At 27.7% G+C, this 18,214-nt stretch overlaps 1 protein-coding gene across 6 annotated transcripts in view; it reads left to right on the top strand.

The window, feature by feature from the left end:
• The window catches only part of LOC132946797 (neuropeptide CCHamide-1 receptor-like), a 188,643-nt gene that overhangs the window by 135,933 nt on the left and 34,496 nt on the right, over positions 1–18,214 (top strand). For 2 of the 6 annotated variants that reach the window (XM_061016879.1, XM_061016873.1), the window contains one exon: positions 365–6,346. The exons of the other annotated variants lie outside the window; for them this stretch is intronic. The gene's annotated coding sequence lies outside the window, so the exon portion shown is untranslated. Of the gene's footprint in view, positions 1–364; positions 6,347–18,214 lie in introns of those variants that run through there. 6 annotated transcript variants of the gene reach the window in all.

Genomic DNA, 18,214 nt, shown 5'->3' with positions numbered 1-18,214 from the left:
GTGATAAGTTGTGCCACGCACGATCGCATCAATATAATTGAAATATTCTTTAAAATACGAAAACAAAATTCTACCAGGAATTTCCGATCAGTTTTATAATAATTGCAACACAAATATAACTATGACAGGTCTTATAACTCCTAACGATTGTTTTTTTAATAACTTATACTCAATACGCAAAAATACTATATTTAATTGTACCGAATTTCCGAAATACTTCACTCAATCGAATGGTATATTATGGTCCGAATTTATGATCATCTTACACCGTGAAACTTATCAAAATGCAAATAACCCAATGCTATTTGTATCCGTGTGCTTTTTAAAACATGCATTATAAGTATATTATTATGTCTACATTTAGGTACTATTTTGATCTGAGAGCCTTTCATGTCTGCAAATTGTGCAAATTATCTCATAGTTGTCCATAACGCGAAACTACTACATGACGTTCAGAATAAACGAAAACAGCTTGATTCCGGATTCGTGATAATACAATAACAATATTAACATTGTGTGTTTAAATGTTTAAATTCGGATAGTGTTTGCTCTGCGAAATCTGATTCAATGGCGTGTGCGGTGTACCTACCTATTAATTTTGAATTTTATGCGTTCAAATCATCCGTGAAATTGTTTAACCTTTTCATAACTCATTTTTAAATACATTTATAATAACTGTTATAAGATTATTTTTTCAAGTGTATTTAATGTCGACCGACCGTTTTTTTAAATTATATACAACAGACTACTATAATAAACTAATAATTATAATATAAAATAAATATAAATAACACTAATAAATGATAAACTTTTAAAACAATATAAGACCAAAATACGTCGTCACAGCACCAGATGATGCGATAATAATTTTTTTTTTATCCTTTTTCTGCGCTTATATTCTGTTGACGTTATGTTTTATCCACCAAATTCGGGTATTTAATTTTTATAATTAATTGCAACGCAAACATTAACAAATTTTATATGTGAACTAACCGTAGGGTAAGAATAAATAATGTATCAACTGTATTGGTTGTAACCAACCGGTAATTTTGGATTAAATTCTAAAAATTTTCTGTGAAAAATATTAACACGTTTTTGACGTAGGTACTATAATATACGCGTACAGCGTACACTCACATTTTCCGTGTCGTTTTTCTGTGAGTTCGGTCACCTACAAACAAAGAAAAAAAAAATACATCCGTAACGATAGTAATCTAATAGCGATTGAAATTCTGTCAAAAACCGGAATGATGATATTGATAAAAGTGTAAAATATCTGAATTCAACTGCTGTAAAAGTTAACGATGCAGAAGATAATATTCGTGTCTCGTTCAAAAACAGAGACAGTGTTCACAGCTAACACCGTAAATTTGTTTTCATTCTGATAGCCATGAATGTATTATACGTATTTATTTTATAATGAGCTTTTTTTTCTGCAATTTACTACAACAGTGTTTCTGTCCATTTCTACAGGTCTGTATTATTATAATGAGTATATTTTTTGGCCACTCAGAGACGGCTAGCTGTATCAGTGATTAACATTTGCATATAAATATATAATTGCGCCCATAAAATATAGCTAGCACTGCGTATTTGTGTACCATTTAAGTTAACATAATGTAGGAGTTACGACTTTTGAGGAAATCGTTTAATTTATTTAATTTTCTCGTTACCATTTAAATTACAAATTATTTCTCGTTTCTACCTAAATTCTACAGACGATGATTTTCGATTGTCATTTTGAGTTTTTTTCGAAATTTATAATCGAGGGACTTTATTATTTTGAAATACTTGCAAAAAGCCACACGATAAAAGAAATATGATACATTATTAATAATATTATACTTTAACAAGCCAGAAATCTATAATACAAAACGTATATTATGTTTATTGTTATAAAATATGTACGAATGGACTTCAATTAAAATTAATATTTAATATCGCATTAATTTTATTTTTTTAATATGCGGCTGATGTTAAATAGTTGCTGTCTTTACCCTCAATCGTATCATAATTATCAGATTGTGGTGATAATCCCTATTGTTATATTTTAATAAGAACATTTCAATAATAAATTATTATAAATTATTATTTTTTTGCGATTTTATGTTTTTACAAAATATAGAAAATTCCATGACGATATTTTAACAACGACACTACGTCATTATTGTTGGCATATTACAATGTTTCAATTCCAAGAATGCTGATAAAAAAATGTATAAAACTATAAAATATACACAGAGATTCGCCAAGTATGATCATCACGTTGTTTGCTTTAATAATGCATTTAACAGAAACTACTCGTTCGAGTTTTGGTTTAAATGCACAAACATTTTCTAAAAAATCATCTACATATTAATTTACAGTAAAAAAGGTTGGTACTCGTATGATAAAAAAAAGTTTGGACCACATGACACTCTTTACTCTTCAGAAGGTCACGTGGGGTAATTATTACATCACTCGTTTTAAACTAGGTATGTTTTAGTGTTATTTGGGATAATGTAAGTGATGAGATTTTTAATAGCTTCTATTCGTGTGTCATGAAAAGATTAAAAAAAATGCAAATGTGTTTTTATTTACGTATTTATATTTATTTAAATCATACATTTTTAATTTAAAATTAATAAACCTTAAAGAAAAATGCATTATGTTTAATCAAGGAAAATGTTTAACATGCGCAATGGATTAGGTAGGTACTCTGAACCCGCGAAAAAAAACTAAATATTAAAACATAGTATACAAAATTAAAATATTTCAAAACATGGTCCTTAATAAACTTAAAAATTCTAAAAATCAATACTTTTATAAATGTATTGTTAAATAAAGTAAAATTGATGTGAACATGTTTCGTGAAACACCTTTTAGCTATATTCGTTTAGGTACACCAACGCCATTTATTCAGCTGCATGTGTATTGTATATTTGTATGCGGTATGCACTAACTTAATGGTTGTTTATTTATATTGCTCCAATATTGTATATTTTACTATTATAACGATGTAGATTATAAATATAATTTTCTCATGTAATATATTGAAATTATAATATATAATATAATATTATAATGTTATGGGGATTGCAAATGGTCGATTTTTTGAAGGAACACGTTATAGGGTGCAATGGTGCATGCGACACCGATCGGTTAACTCCGTGGTTTTTTCGCTGAAAATAATATGTACTTACTTCTTTTGTATTTTTGTAAATCATAACGATCGTTCTGTTTAACAGCAAACACAGAATAGAGATTTTAATTTGTCGTAAATGGTGAATGTTAGTTTATAGTGGGGTTTCCGCAATTTTAATTTCTGAAAATTTAAGATTTTAAACCTAATTTTATTTAGGAAAGGTTAAAAATGTAAAGTGGAAAATTCTATTTCTAGTAATCTTTATGACAAATTGAGATGTTTTCAGAAATGTTATCTATGTTTATTAGTTTGATGATCGGTACGATTGATCAAAAATGGGGATATTTTTATACTAAACAATGACTGCTTGCAACCCCCCGACGCCTATAAATTAAAACGCATGATGTATATGATTGTATACGCTGTACGTTTATTGAAGTATTATAATAAATAAATGTAATTATGTACAAATATTGCTTTATATAATTTTTTTTTTGGAAATAGTTATTACTAGGTATACTGCCTACAATAGCGTTACGTCTGTGCTCAATTAATTTTGTATTTTTTTCTTTACTATGGTTACCAATAACAGCTATTTTTAACTCATTTGTGAGCAGCGGTCAAACGAAAATATAATATGACGTCTACGACAAAACAATATCTTCATATTCCTCTTCATCACCCTAGCTTACGATAAAAAGGCCCAACAAATGTACGCTTTGTAAACTCAAGTGTGGTAACTCGCTACTGCAGCTACTTGGTTATATACCCGCACAAAACCAATAAAGCGATCCTAATCGAATTCTATACATAAAATCAAAATTAAAATACCATCAAAATGTCTTAATGTTTGGAGCTCAAATGTGATAAATGTACGCGATTTAACATAGTTTATCTCCCCGTTTTACTGATATATAGTTATGGCATTATGCTGAGCAAATAATTTCGGTACCTATCATATCATGTTAAAACATTTTAATGGTGACGAACAAAATATAAAATCTGACGTACGCATCTCCACGAAAGAAATAAAATAATGGTAAACGAGCAGCTTGAATGATTTACAGGCGTCTGTTGACAAATCATTTCTAGGCGGACCCCTATTTAAGTGACACTCGTTGTAACCTAAATTTATCGACAGGTTATTGAAATCGTATACAATATGTATGTTTATAAATTATAATATATTTATTATACATATAACAAGACGTGTACATGGAGATATTTTTCACATTTCAAGACCAAGCAATTTTATTACGTCTTCTATCACGGGATATTGACGAGCGTGTTTCATTTTAGTTCCATTATTTTTTTTATTTTTTTTTTTGGTCCACAGACAAGTACATTATTTCAAAACATAATAATATATTACGTCCTACCTCCGACCAAAGTTACCACGTTTACCACAAGTGTTCGTTTCGACGTTGAACCAATAGCAATATTATTACATTTTTTTTGGCTATAAACACTCGTATGCATTTAATATATATTTTGTCATTCAATATTAGGCGCCACTGTATAATTTGTGCAATATTATTCATAATCTACGTGTGGCAAAGCTTAATAGAAAATGAACTAAAATTACGCTCCCGGTGTTTTCAGAACAAATCTCATTTATTACTAAACCTACAATACGTGTATAGAATTATTGATTTTAATCATCGTGAGTTATGGATTCGGGTATTCTAATTTATTATGCAAAGGGTTACTTTACCTACATGTGAACACAAATATGATATTAAAAACAATGAAACCAAAACATAAAAAACAAAAACAAAAACAACGAGAAATAAAGTCTATTTTTAAAACCTTAAATTTTATTATATTATATTGTTCATCATATTATTATGTTAGGTACAACATAAAACTTTAAATGAAAGTATACATTTCCTGAAATTTTTTTAAGATTCATAATTTATCTTATACATACGATATCATTCAAATACCTTTGATTTATTTTTTAAACCACAACATTTATTTCAAAACTAAAATATATGAAAAATATTACATTTACATTCTAGTTTTTAAGAACAGACTATGAATACAATACATACGAACTACATTTTCCTCGCTGCATAAACTTTCATTTATATTAACAGTGAAGACTTCCTGGATCTATACTTTACAAACTATAATATAATCTATAGCAGGGGTGTCCAAACCACGGATCGTGTCTAACAAATTTTACTAAAATAATTAGTATTATTCCTTTTTCTGATGTTTATAATATTTTTCATTATATTAATATGATGCTCGCGACTCTATCTTATTGTAGGCCATTTGTGGTCCATACGATTTAATATCATTAAATAGGTACTTATGTATTTATAAATATAAATATACACTTATGCACAATATAACTTCTGAAATATGAATAAAGAATCTACCAATAGTACTTATACTATTATTTATAGCTAAAACTAAAATCTGTTCGAAAACTATTTTAGAAACAAATGTTATCAATAATCATAATATTACTATGTTACTGTTCTATACTGTTTTAGGTCATTTGAAAATCACTGCTTGTTCTAAATTTTATGAGAAACTTATTAATTTTACAAAAGTGGAAACATTTTTTAACTAACGTATAGTTTTAGTTAATTATTAGTTATTAGATTCTTATTATTTCCTGCTTTCACAAAGCTTTATATAAAAACGCAATTTTACACACATTTAAAAAAACATCCTTAAAATTGAATTATAACTTTTAAATCATAATAATATATGATCTAAATGTATGAAATATTAAAAAATATAAAAATAATAATAATATTCAAAAATGTATTCACTTCGGTATTCGAATATTTGATATATTATCTGCTTCTACTTAGCATAATATACTATTAAAAAAAAATACCAGAAAAAATTGACCAATGTTCGAAAGTCCTTGCTCTATTTACCATACTTTTTATCATCAACTAAAAGTAAAAACATAATTCTAAGTTGGACGTATTTTATATTATTTATTGTAAGCATCATATCATTAATTTTATTATAATTTGGCCATGTAAGATATCTTACAATTAAAAATGTAGTCTTTTTTATAAAATACCATATAAGTAGTTTAGATTATCTAATTAAACTTATTGTGAATCGTGTAATAATATTAATATAATATCTAAGTTAAATCCTGTTAATATTTTAGAATAATATTAATAAGCTTATTAATGATCAATAGTAGTTAGTAATTAGTGGATAATAAAATATAATTGTATTATTTGTATATACACAAGTATTGTATTATATTATAATAATATATTAAAATGTTGCTTTTATTTGTTTATTTTTTTTTACACACACATACATGTCATCAATATGTGAAATTGCCTACTTCAGAAAATATTCAGACTAAATAAACGCTTTACAACAAATAACCTAAATAATATATTACGGCTTAAATATATTGGTCAATAATTCTAATATGATGTAAAAGATTATATTGCTGAAATGCTGAATAGATATACCTGTTGATTATCACCTGGATAAACAATAATAGTCGATAGACATAATATTTTGGCTTAAGCTCCCATTTTCGAAATATCAATGTCACTGTTCTTATTAAAATGTTTTCTGAATGTGAACAACAATCGTATACTAAATTGCACAACAATCTTAAGTCAGAATCATTTTATAAATAACAATGTTGTACGAGAACTTATTGAGCTACTTTATTTAGTATTACTAAATCAATATAAAAGTAAATAATTGAGAGTAAGGATCAATGAAATTTGGGCATAGAGAAATGGAGAAAATCCCCTTTGAGATGCAATATATCTGAAAATAAATGACAATTTTATCAAAAAATGTAGTGATAACTTACATAGGTTGTATTTTTATAACGAGGGAAATCGATATAATGCTGATATTAGTTGACCTTTAATAATGGTTATTGGTTACGCGTACTTATATAATATACACAATTTACATGCATTATTTTTATGATGTAATTTTTACATATAATGCATATATATATTTATCATTCGCGTATCTTCTACATCTTCATATATTACCATATGGGTAGACGTATACACCTAAGTTCGTAATAATAATCACATTATTATGTATTTATGTTATTATGTCTTCCGTATAATTTTTCCTAAGGACTATTTTTAAGTATTCCAAGGCCAACTGTTATAAAAATAATACAAAATAGGTTAGCTTTTTTTATTTTATTTCATATTTGTTTTTATTCTTTATGCATTAGTTTCTTCAATATTATTAGTTTTACAATGATATGTGTTTTTTTTTATTTTTTTATTTATTTATTTTTTTGTGTTTGTCATTACCTTTTAGGACAGTAAAATTTAAACAACAGTATCTTTACTGATAATCTAGTTGGTAGTTTGGGGGGTCATAAGTAAAAAATTTCCAGTAGTTTTCAAAAACGCCGTGAAAAACAAAAGGAAAATTAAGGAAAAACGGAAATTTTTACGCAAAATCGATTTTCGTTTTTGTTGTAATTCTAAAACAAACTACCATAGATACATGTAGTTTTGACTGAATGTTTATATTAGCATTTTCTATACAATATAACATTTTTAAAATATTTTGTCTTATTTTGAGCTGTTTACGGATATTTTAAGTCTCCAATTTTTTTAGTTTTTTATTTTATGAATATCAATTTAATTTTTATGAGCGTTTGAAGTTCATATTTTTACAATCTTGGATAGTGTGAGAGAGCAAATATACTCTATTTCTCATGTAGCGGTTTTGTTATTTTGTTGTAATTCAAAAACGAATAACTATAGATACACGAAAATTTCACTGAATGTTTATATATTCATTTTCTAACACCGTACAATTTTGAAAATATTTTGACTCTTTTTGAGCTGTTTACGGGCATTGTATTGCTACTGCTACATAAGTAACAAACAATCATTCATTAATTGACATAGTATCGCAAATAATCAATTTACTATTTCTGATTTAATTTTAAATATTCAAACACATCACTATAATATTATATTATAATGTTGAGTGATATTGTTACAAAAATACGTGTTGCACCATGGGATGCGAATACGCGATCCACTGCAATATCTGAAAATATTTTCTATACACATTAACATCAAACACGGACATTCGTCTTCAGGACTAAACAGTTTCTAATAACACTGTTAGTGACATTGACTGTCAAAAGGAAAAAATGTGTGAACAGTGTGATTTATTGTTCCAATTGTTTTTGAACGCGCAAAAAAGAATAATATATGTCACGACTCACGAGTTAGAAATAAAACGTTATTTAGGACTACTTCATACTTCAATCTGCTCAATTAAATATTAAAATTAAAACTAGCAGAAAAAAATTGTCACAGCATATTTACTTGCATGTATTTATATATAGCTTTTTCATGTAGTTTTGTTGGTACTTTGGAAATTATAGTAGGCACGACTGTCCATTATTTGTGCGTATTATTAACTATTTTATAATTATTACATTAAATACTTACTTATCCTAATCTAGTAATATACGTCCATGACACTAATTATAAGTTAACTATAATTTATAAATCGCTTGGATAAGTTTAACGTTTCCAAGCTACACGCGTTAATAATCCAAAAACTTTACGGTATTTCATTATTGCAATAACACCGTAAGAAGGTTATTCGTTTGAAAAATGCGTAGAACAATATATGGTTACCATGTCAAGTCTCGCAAAAGAAACAAATATTTCAACAGTTAATTTGAACGGAGACAATAATAATAATAATAATAGTAGATTTTAAAATGGTACAACTTTCTAGTTTTTAATAATCATTACGAATAACCATTTTTCAGCAGAAGCATATTGTGCGCTACGGTATTATCAAATAACTATAACATACGTTCCCATTGTCAAATGTATCCAACGTTTTATTTACAGAGTAGACATTTCAACATTTATTACCATGACATTTATTTCAATCCCAATCTATTTAAGGTATATAATTATTGTTATTATCAATATATACTCTGATACGTATTAAATTTCATCGTCATTTTACTATGTAGACATTTTGGACGGTTTCCATTAGGATCATAATAATAGTATTTAATATTTACTGTTCGTTATTGCCATTTCATTTCATTTAATAAGTAATAATGAATTATTAGCATTAGATAGGTAGGTTTCACAAAACAAATTCCATTTCATTTCTAATTGCGTCAACCGGATACACGAATTATTCATACCTAATCGAATAGATTTGAAATGTTATATTATACCACGTGTGGGTGAAATGTGTATATTTCGTTGTTTTATTGTATATTGGTTATATAATATTCTCCGAAGTAAAATTCTAATCATACCTTTTTCATAAATATTGTAATTCGTTCTAAACTTTATATTATATATTATACGTCTTGTATAATCGTAAAGTAGTTTTACGGAATTTTACTAAATCTTCTTAAACTAAGTAATTACTTTATACAGGTGGTTCTAACATAAAATAACACGGAAGGTTACATAATATATAGAAATAATTAATAAGACAACCTTATCTCTTTTTATAGAATAATATAGCTAAAATATTCATGGTTGGTAGTATCAAATTATCATGTTTGTTGAATTTATATTTTGGAAATACTACAGAACTGTTTTATCCAAATCTATCAATTGAAAAAGAAATCAACTAATGATGCCCACCACAACCAAATAATATACAGGCAATTTCAGAGATAACAAATCTATAGGAAACACGGTAAGTCGATAACATCACGACATAATAATATTGTGTTTAGAAAAGTAGTGATCGGGTAAAACATTTGTTGTTTTTTCTTTTAGTTTCCGAGCGATGAATGTATTGATTTTAGAATGATAATAATATGTTTTTTTACTTTTATTTATATGTGTTTGTAGAGTGAAGACACATTTCCTAGTATACAAAAAAATGTTTTGATCATCAACTTTGATACAGTTTCCTTCAGGAAAATTGGATATAATTGGTACTTTTAGGAGGTCAACATTGAACTTTTTAAAATAGTCGGGGTGGAAGGAGGAATACAAACACTCAGTGGTGGATTAGCAAAAAACATTGGCCCAGGAATTACTGTGTGACTGACCCATTTGTAATGGATGTGTTAAATTCTAATTCAATATTTCAATAACGTTAGGTTTACCATTCTATACGAAAAACGATTCTGAGTAAGGAAGGTCTATCAGCCTATAGGTATAATATAATATATTATATTTAGTTATGATAGTATTGCTAATAAAGTAAGTTATTTGACTATTAGTAGGTTGAATTAATTATTTCCGTTTAAAAATGTGATCTATGTGACTATGTGCATAAAATATAATAATATACTTTAAAATGTTCAAATACATAATGAGTTATCGTTTATGGTGATATTTCTTAAGATTTCTCTATATATTTAAATAACATTAATAATAAGCAATTTATACAAACCACTCGTCAAAATATATTATGGATACATATATAAATTTTTTTTAAATGTTTTTAACATACATTCGTACGATTTGTTCAGTTGATTTAATTTAAGCATACTCATAAAATATAAGTATCAGATACACTTCAATAAGTGTTGTAACAACATCGCACTCCTACGAAATCGAAACAAAAATAATTTCTGGTTTGGAACAAGTGAAGTAATATTAATTGTTTCACGCGTATCACGCCACCACCTACGATTATACTTCAACAGACTATTCATTTCAATTTTAACGTTCACAGTAACTTCTCGTCAGATTGTGTTCTTCAACTCAAGGACAAACGTTGAATCAAAACGGAATTGATTTATCGTCATTGTGAAAAACACGCCGTGTTCACTACGCTGCGTGCTCGACAGCCTATAATGCTTCATGATCAACGATCATGCATTCGTACTTACACCTGGTTGCAAGATGTGTGACATATTAATAATATATTATAATATTATGTAGGTCTAAACTCTTAGGTACTATACTGTATTAAGTGAAAAACATTTGGTTGAAATCGATTAACATTTTGTGTAAAATTAAGACGTGTATTCACAAAACAATAATTTAAAAAATTGACGAACGAAGGATGTTTTCCGTTGTAAGCCATCGGTTTAATGTTCTTCACCATTCTAGTGATACCTATATAATATATGATCTTTTAATTTAAATTCTCCTGGTGACCATACATCAAGCAAGAGTGAGCATGCCTAGTCTGCAATATGGGAGCAGCAAAAAAAAAAACCAAAAACACCTCTAGTAAAAGAAAATTTTAAATATTTTATTGCTAAAACTTGGAAGAAAGGTACAATCATGTTTCAGAACAAACTTTTTCAATTGGTAAAAACAAGAAACAATATGACGTATATTCTCGAAATATGATGGATAAATTATTTTCAAAAAATAATGTGTTGAGCGTATATGTTAAAAATAAAAAATGTTCATGCACGTTACCTTCCACAATTGATTCTCTAATCGTCGATCACCCAAATATTCTAACGAAAATGTTAACCAAGCTAACAGCCGGCAATTTTTCCAAAATATTGAAAAGGAAATTACTCTACATAGGACCTACTCCCATCTATCTCCCCTTTATGCACACGTCCTGCACATCTCGCTAGGAGTGTCGTCAGTGGGTAACTTCTCCCTTCAATACACCGAGTTAAGATAAATCTTAAACATAATTTAACTTCGTGGTTTCAATTTATGAGTCTTGTAAGCTTAAATATTTATATTCTCAGGTAGTTAACCTTTTAGTACCGTCATTCTGTGAACCAATTTCAGCCCTAAACTCGGGAAATTCATAATGACTAACTCATTAGGAAGTACTGATACCTTATTTCGCCGCTTGATGTAGATGTAGAACTACTGATTCTAGGAACTCCTCGTTTCACAAACTTATTCTCTCTAGAAAATTCATTACCTCAAACTTCCGTCTTCGATTGTTTTTCTCTCATTTATTTAGGCTTACGCTTGGTAAAAAAATAAATTGGTTATCTATAGTTTATATTTGTAGTTTGTATGTCATAAAGCGATAGTATAGCCTTATGTTTACTCACAATTTGAACATTGCGTTAGTGTACCTATATACGACATAAATAAATAAATAAAACGTTGAAACGTATCTTATTTGTTATTCGTTTTATAGTGTATTCATATAAAGAAATATGTATGTAAATACGTTTTAACGAAATATATTGTTGAACATTTTCCGATACAAATGATATGTATAGGTTTCATATTTAGTTTATATATTATACTTGTTGGTATGACACATAATGATTTTTTGTTGTGTGTTTCTATCGCTAACCTAAACACAAAACGCACAAAAACAAACGTCAGAAATTAGAATTGTTTTCATTTTATATTTACGCTCGACGAAGTGCACGGGAACAGCTATAATATTATATTCGTATAATCGTATATATGGTACCCAAATATATATTACGCGAAACTGTTGCAACTTATAAATACTTACCGACACAATGATAAAAGTTCATAATATTATGTTATTAACTGATACACTCACTCGTAGGTATATAGTAATTTAATAGTGTTCTTTTAATACGACTAATAGGTAGGAGGTACTTACTTGCTAAGTAATCAGTGGTCGGACTTGTCTAGATAAATATCTAGATAATTATTTGTTCATCTTTCATCTTATCTGGATAAATAGTTGCAAGATATTATCTAAACATTCATATTAGATAATTTTTTACTTATCTAAATAAATTCATCTAGATACATTTTTTATTTATAAATATTGCGAAATTGTACAAACGCATTTTTAAATATTTATACAGATTCTTAAACAAAGTTTATGGTTTATAAATAGTGTAATTATTTTTATTTATATCATTATTATTATTATTATGTTCCTAGTGCCCAACTAAAATATACCTACATTTAAAACCATTTAAAAAATAATTGTATCTTTTTTTTATTTAGATAAAAAAAGTATTTATTTTTATCTTTATATAGATAAATATGTGTTAAGTTATCTTTTATATCTATCTAGATACATTTGAGTTGAATTATCTTTATCTTTATCTAGATAAAAAAGTACTTATATAATCCGAACACTGTTAAAGTAATAAGTCAATTGTACACCAATACCTATAATATAATATTGTAATACCAATGTAAAATATTATCAAATGATATCAAAGAACCAAAACCCTGATATTCGGTATTAAATTAAGGCGTAGGTTGTCTTCAGTCGATTCGTGTGAAACTGAAATATCTTTAACCGATTCTGCAAGACGTGGAAACAGGTTATGTTAACAAAGTGTGAATACTCTGGAAACCCGACAGACAAAGAATACAGCCATGATGCAGGTAAAGTACTAAGTATAGGTGGGTTATGCACTTGTAAAATTGTAAACATTATTCACGCGTGCGTGGAATTAAATTTACTGTACCGTTTTCTTCTTCTCCAGCGACGATGTACTATTATTAATATCGTCGTACCTAGATCCCGAGCCGTATATTTAACGAGACAACCGTGCCCCTTATGTATCAAATCGATTTTCATTTTCGATTGCGTGACATGCGATGTGATACATAATATGACGCAGCAATATTAATAATATTACTGTCATAATTCTCGTGATTATTATTTTACAACGCTGTGAGAATTTGTTACGTTTCACAAAAGAATATAAATCGATAATAATCTGTTAGGTTTTACTTTAAAATAAAATTCTATTTTCCATATTTAACTACCTACACATTTTCTTTGTACATTCTGATTTAATTAAATATTTCATATTTTATAATGGTTTATGCCAGAGAGATTGACAAACATTATATTTAATCACTTGCACAGATTTTTTTTTATTATTCGTATTTTTAAATGAAGGTTTATTTCAAGTACTTTTTTTTTTAAATAAATTATAAATTAAGATTTTATTTGAAAATATTAATTTTACCATTATTTTATTCTGAAATGCAAATGTATTGCGTGTCATCCCGGAATATTTTCAGAGCATCTTTTTACTACTTTTAGTCTATAAGTGAATGTTTTCTTTGACAGTTTTTTAATAAAATACATTAATGGCTCTACCTGACTACATGTGTCACGCTCCACGCTATTCCAACGGATCTCGTTTTCAGAAGACCTATAACAACAAAATATATAACAATACACGCACGCATTTGATACGAGATCGGGTAGATTCATCCATAGTTAATCAACACAATACCTTCTAACTAACAAAAAAAATGGTGGAAGTATATAGATAACCACTCTGCTATACATGGGTTGTCAAGTTACTTCGTCAGAGTCATTTTTTGTAATAGTGTAATATAGGAGGGACCTCGTGTTAAATTTTCATGGTTTTTGACATATTTTACAGATTTACGCGGGCTGTTGGAATTATGGCCTGAGATCCGTGACAGTCCAGTCGCAGATATTTGAGTGTTTAGGTGACAGCAGAGAAACACAACACGGCTTAAGTTTAACCGGTGAAAACTTTATTGTTGCTAATTGGTTAACAGGTTGTACTACTGCCTGTAGGTATGGACGATGTACAAGAAAAAAATTAATACGATGCGTGGTTATCTAATTGTGTCGAAGATGAGTTGTCGTGATGATGGTCGGAGAACGAGAGCAAGTTGATCGCCGGAGGTCGGTACTCGTCCGACGCGACTTGTCTTCCCGCCCCTGCACCTTGCACCCTTGAGGCTTGGTAAGAGAATCGACTGTATCGCGTCGTGGGTACCCCGCGTGGTGGTGGTTGATAGAAACTAGAAAGTAGACGAATCGCTATAGAATAGTGTTTCCCAACCGGTGGTCCGTGGGTCAGTCATAGGTGGTCCGCGGTACCATAGATTTTTTTTCGATTCTTTTACAAATAATTTTTTTTTTTAAATAGCGAAAAACATCACGACTTATTGAGGAACCGTAGAGTATTATACGCCGTATACGGTTATACCGTTTTACCGTAATATACGGTTATCTTAACGTTGTTGCTGCCGATTAGTGTCATTAGATCATGACGACCAATTAGTATTTTCCACTTTTATAAGTATAATCAGAGTAATAAATTATACTATTATCGCGACGATAGTAGTTGTGTAAATTGCAAACATCGTTGCTTATATATTTACAGTACAAATTTATACTTTATGAATACCGATTAATAACGGTTATGGATATTGATTCAGTATTCGCTCCTTATTCGTTTGATTACCACGCAGTACGTTTTTAAAGAAATTAAAAGTTTATAGTTTGGTTTTGTTAAGTGATTTTTTTTTTAAACCTTCTCGGACTTAGTCAGGAATATGTCACGGAAGAGAAAATATGATGATAGTTATATTAAATATGGATTCACTGAAATTGAAATAGATCGAGAAATAAGACCTCAGTGTGTGATATGTATACATACTGAACACTGATATACATACTTGTGTGAACAAGGATTTTCTAGTCTACTTGTAATCAAAAATAAACAGAGGAATCGCTTGGACGTAAGTGACGACATGCTATGATGCTATTAGCTATGAGCAACATTCATCCGAAAATTGAAAAACTGGTCAAAGAAATGCAGTCACAAAAATCACACTAAGTAAATTATTTAGTATAGATATAGTATAGTAATAGTAATAATAAATAATAATAATAGTATAGTAATAAAATATGTAAAATAATAAAAATAAAAATGTTGTGTATTCTTGTTAATGAGCAAAAAACACACACACATACATAATTTCAAAATAATTTAATCGCTCTGATCAGAATCTAAAATGTTTAAAGAAAATATATATATATATATATAACTATGCACTATAATATTTTGTTGCATCGGTGATTTTAAAAACGTGAATATTGACATTTTTTTTATTACCCACACAGTTTATACATTATGTAATTATTTACGATAAGTGTAAGTACTGGGTTTTGGGTTTATTGTGTGTAAGTTAATAGGCCTTTCATTATAGACACTTCGGCTTGGTAAATATTAAGCTTCAGCGATTAACTTGTCACATTTCGAAAACGGTTGTTTGCCAGTCGATGCGGTTCATTTAATATATTTTAACTTGTGTGACATTTAGAAAAACGATTAATTTTTCTTATATTTAAAATTCTATCAGTATAATGTATTCTCATTTCTCGTCGACTGTCGTAGTACATGCCATGTGTTGCAATATAAGGGCACCGTTTTCAATTGGAAATACATAAACAGACTTACAGCGTAAATACATAAATCATACTGAGTGTTTCATAATTCTGATCTTTTGGTATTTCTTAAAATGTTTTTCACAATAAACAAAAGAAATATTTGCACAAATATGTGTCCGCGTTTGGCTCAATATAAGATATTAAAAAACAAATCTACTAGACTTATAATAAATAATTAATAATGCCCTACAACATAAAATAATATTATCTTAGTAAATATTAACAATAATTACACGTCGAAAGAGTGTAATAATGATAAGCAGTTAATCTGATATGTGCGTAGAATTTATTTGAGTTGTATTTTTAGGTATATAAGAAACGTTTTTAATTTTTATCTTAAGTTGTGTTAAAATAGTTAACTTCAATTATATTTGACTGTACAACCTAAATATAAACTAAAATTAAAAATATTTATTAATATTTATTAATATTTATTTATTGTATATGTATAGTTAACATCAATGAATGCTCCTCTAACTATATTTAAGTAAAGTTGTAAAATATTAAAATATTGACAGAGAAAAATTCTTTGAAGGATAATTATTTTCTTTCGTTTTATGTTTTCTTCAATAAATTGTCAATAAGGTATCATTTATTGAAAGTGGTTTTGAGTTAGAAATAATAATTATTGTGTATTTTACATAATATACACAGAAGTTAGAAACATTCAATTAGTTAAAATAAATACAAACACATTACAACAATACATTTTCTGTGCTACAAATATAGCATATTTAATGATATTTTTTTTTCACTACATTCACTAATAATAAATTAAAACAAAGTCTTAGGTAACGATCAAAAACTACTGGTGATTTTCTCGCCCTGAGTTACTTGTAATAATTCGAATTATAGCTTTGTATGATAAATTTTAATTCATGTTGATTATAATAGTCTTGCACACTTAAAATAATACTAATATCATACTTTGATGAATATTATTAAATTAAAATACTCAGAAAATAGATCGCATGACAGCGGTGTAGCTAAAACGACTATCCATAACGCCGTGTCATCATAATTAAATAATTATCTTATAGTAACAGATAATAATTGTTAATTATTTTTGTCATACATTCACTTAATTATTTTAAAAACACATTATCGAGAAAGGGATAACTTATTGTCCTTAATATTAAGTAATTAAACATTTATAAAGACGTTTTAAATATAATAAAATAAAAATGTTAATGCTTAATGCTTCTTATTTTTTAAGTAATAATGACTACAGTACTACACTGGTAACAATTACTCACCCCATTCTATTTAAGTATGCACAGAGACATAAATGTCATAAAGAGTAAATTGTTTTATTTATAAGTGTTTTAAAATAAATTGTAGTTATTTGTATGTTAGTTATAAAACCATGTACGACGTACGTATACCGTAACTAGCTGTATTATGTAATTCAGTAAGGCTGGGCATTAACGAGTTGAAAATTTAATTTAATTTTAACTTTTTAACTTAACTAGGCTCTATTGGATTTGCATTAACATAACTATTAACTTAATACATTTCTTTTTTAATTAACGTGAAATTAACGAATTATTTTTTTATTTTAAGTAGTAAGTTGAGTTGATTTATTTAGTTTTTAATTTTATTACATTTCACTATTTCAGTCTATTTCGTTTTCATGTCAAAAATGAAAAGAATTGTTAAAATTAACAATCTTATATTTTTCCAATCTAACTAATATGGGAATACTGTATAAAGTATGAATACTATGTCCATAATTTAGTTTTGAATTGGAAAAAATTAAGTGCGCTAACGTTGTATAAAAACATTGACTTTTAACTTAACTAAGTTAACCTATAATTAAATTAACTTTTATGTTTTCGTTATTGGTGAAAATTGAGTTTAAAAAAATATTAACTTCCCAGCCTTGCGTGATTGTCATATTAAATTTGATATTTTTTACGTCGTAGATATACGTTGTATAATATGATTTACTACTGTGCGTATAAGACAACTTCACGTTGAAAAAAATGT

This window comes from Metopolophium dirhodum, chromosome 6, assembly GCF_019925205.1.
Source record: "Metopolophium dirhodum isolate CAU chromosome 6, ASM1992520v1, whole genome shotgun sequence".
Lineage (NCBI taxonomy): Eukaryota > Metazoa > Arthropoda > Insecta > Hemiptera > Aphididae > Metopolophium > Metopolophium dirhodum.
This window is presented reverse-complemented; position numbering and strand designations above follow the sequence as displayed.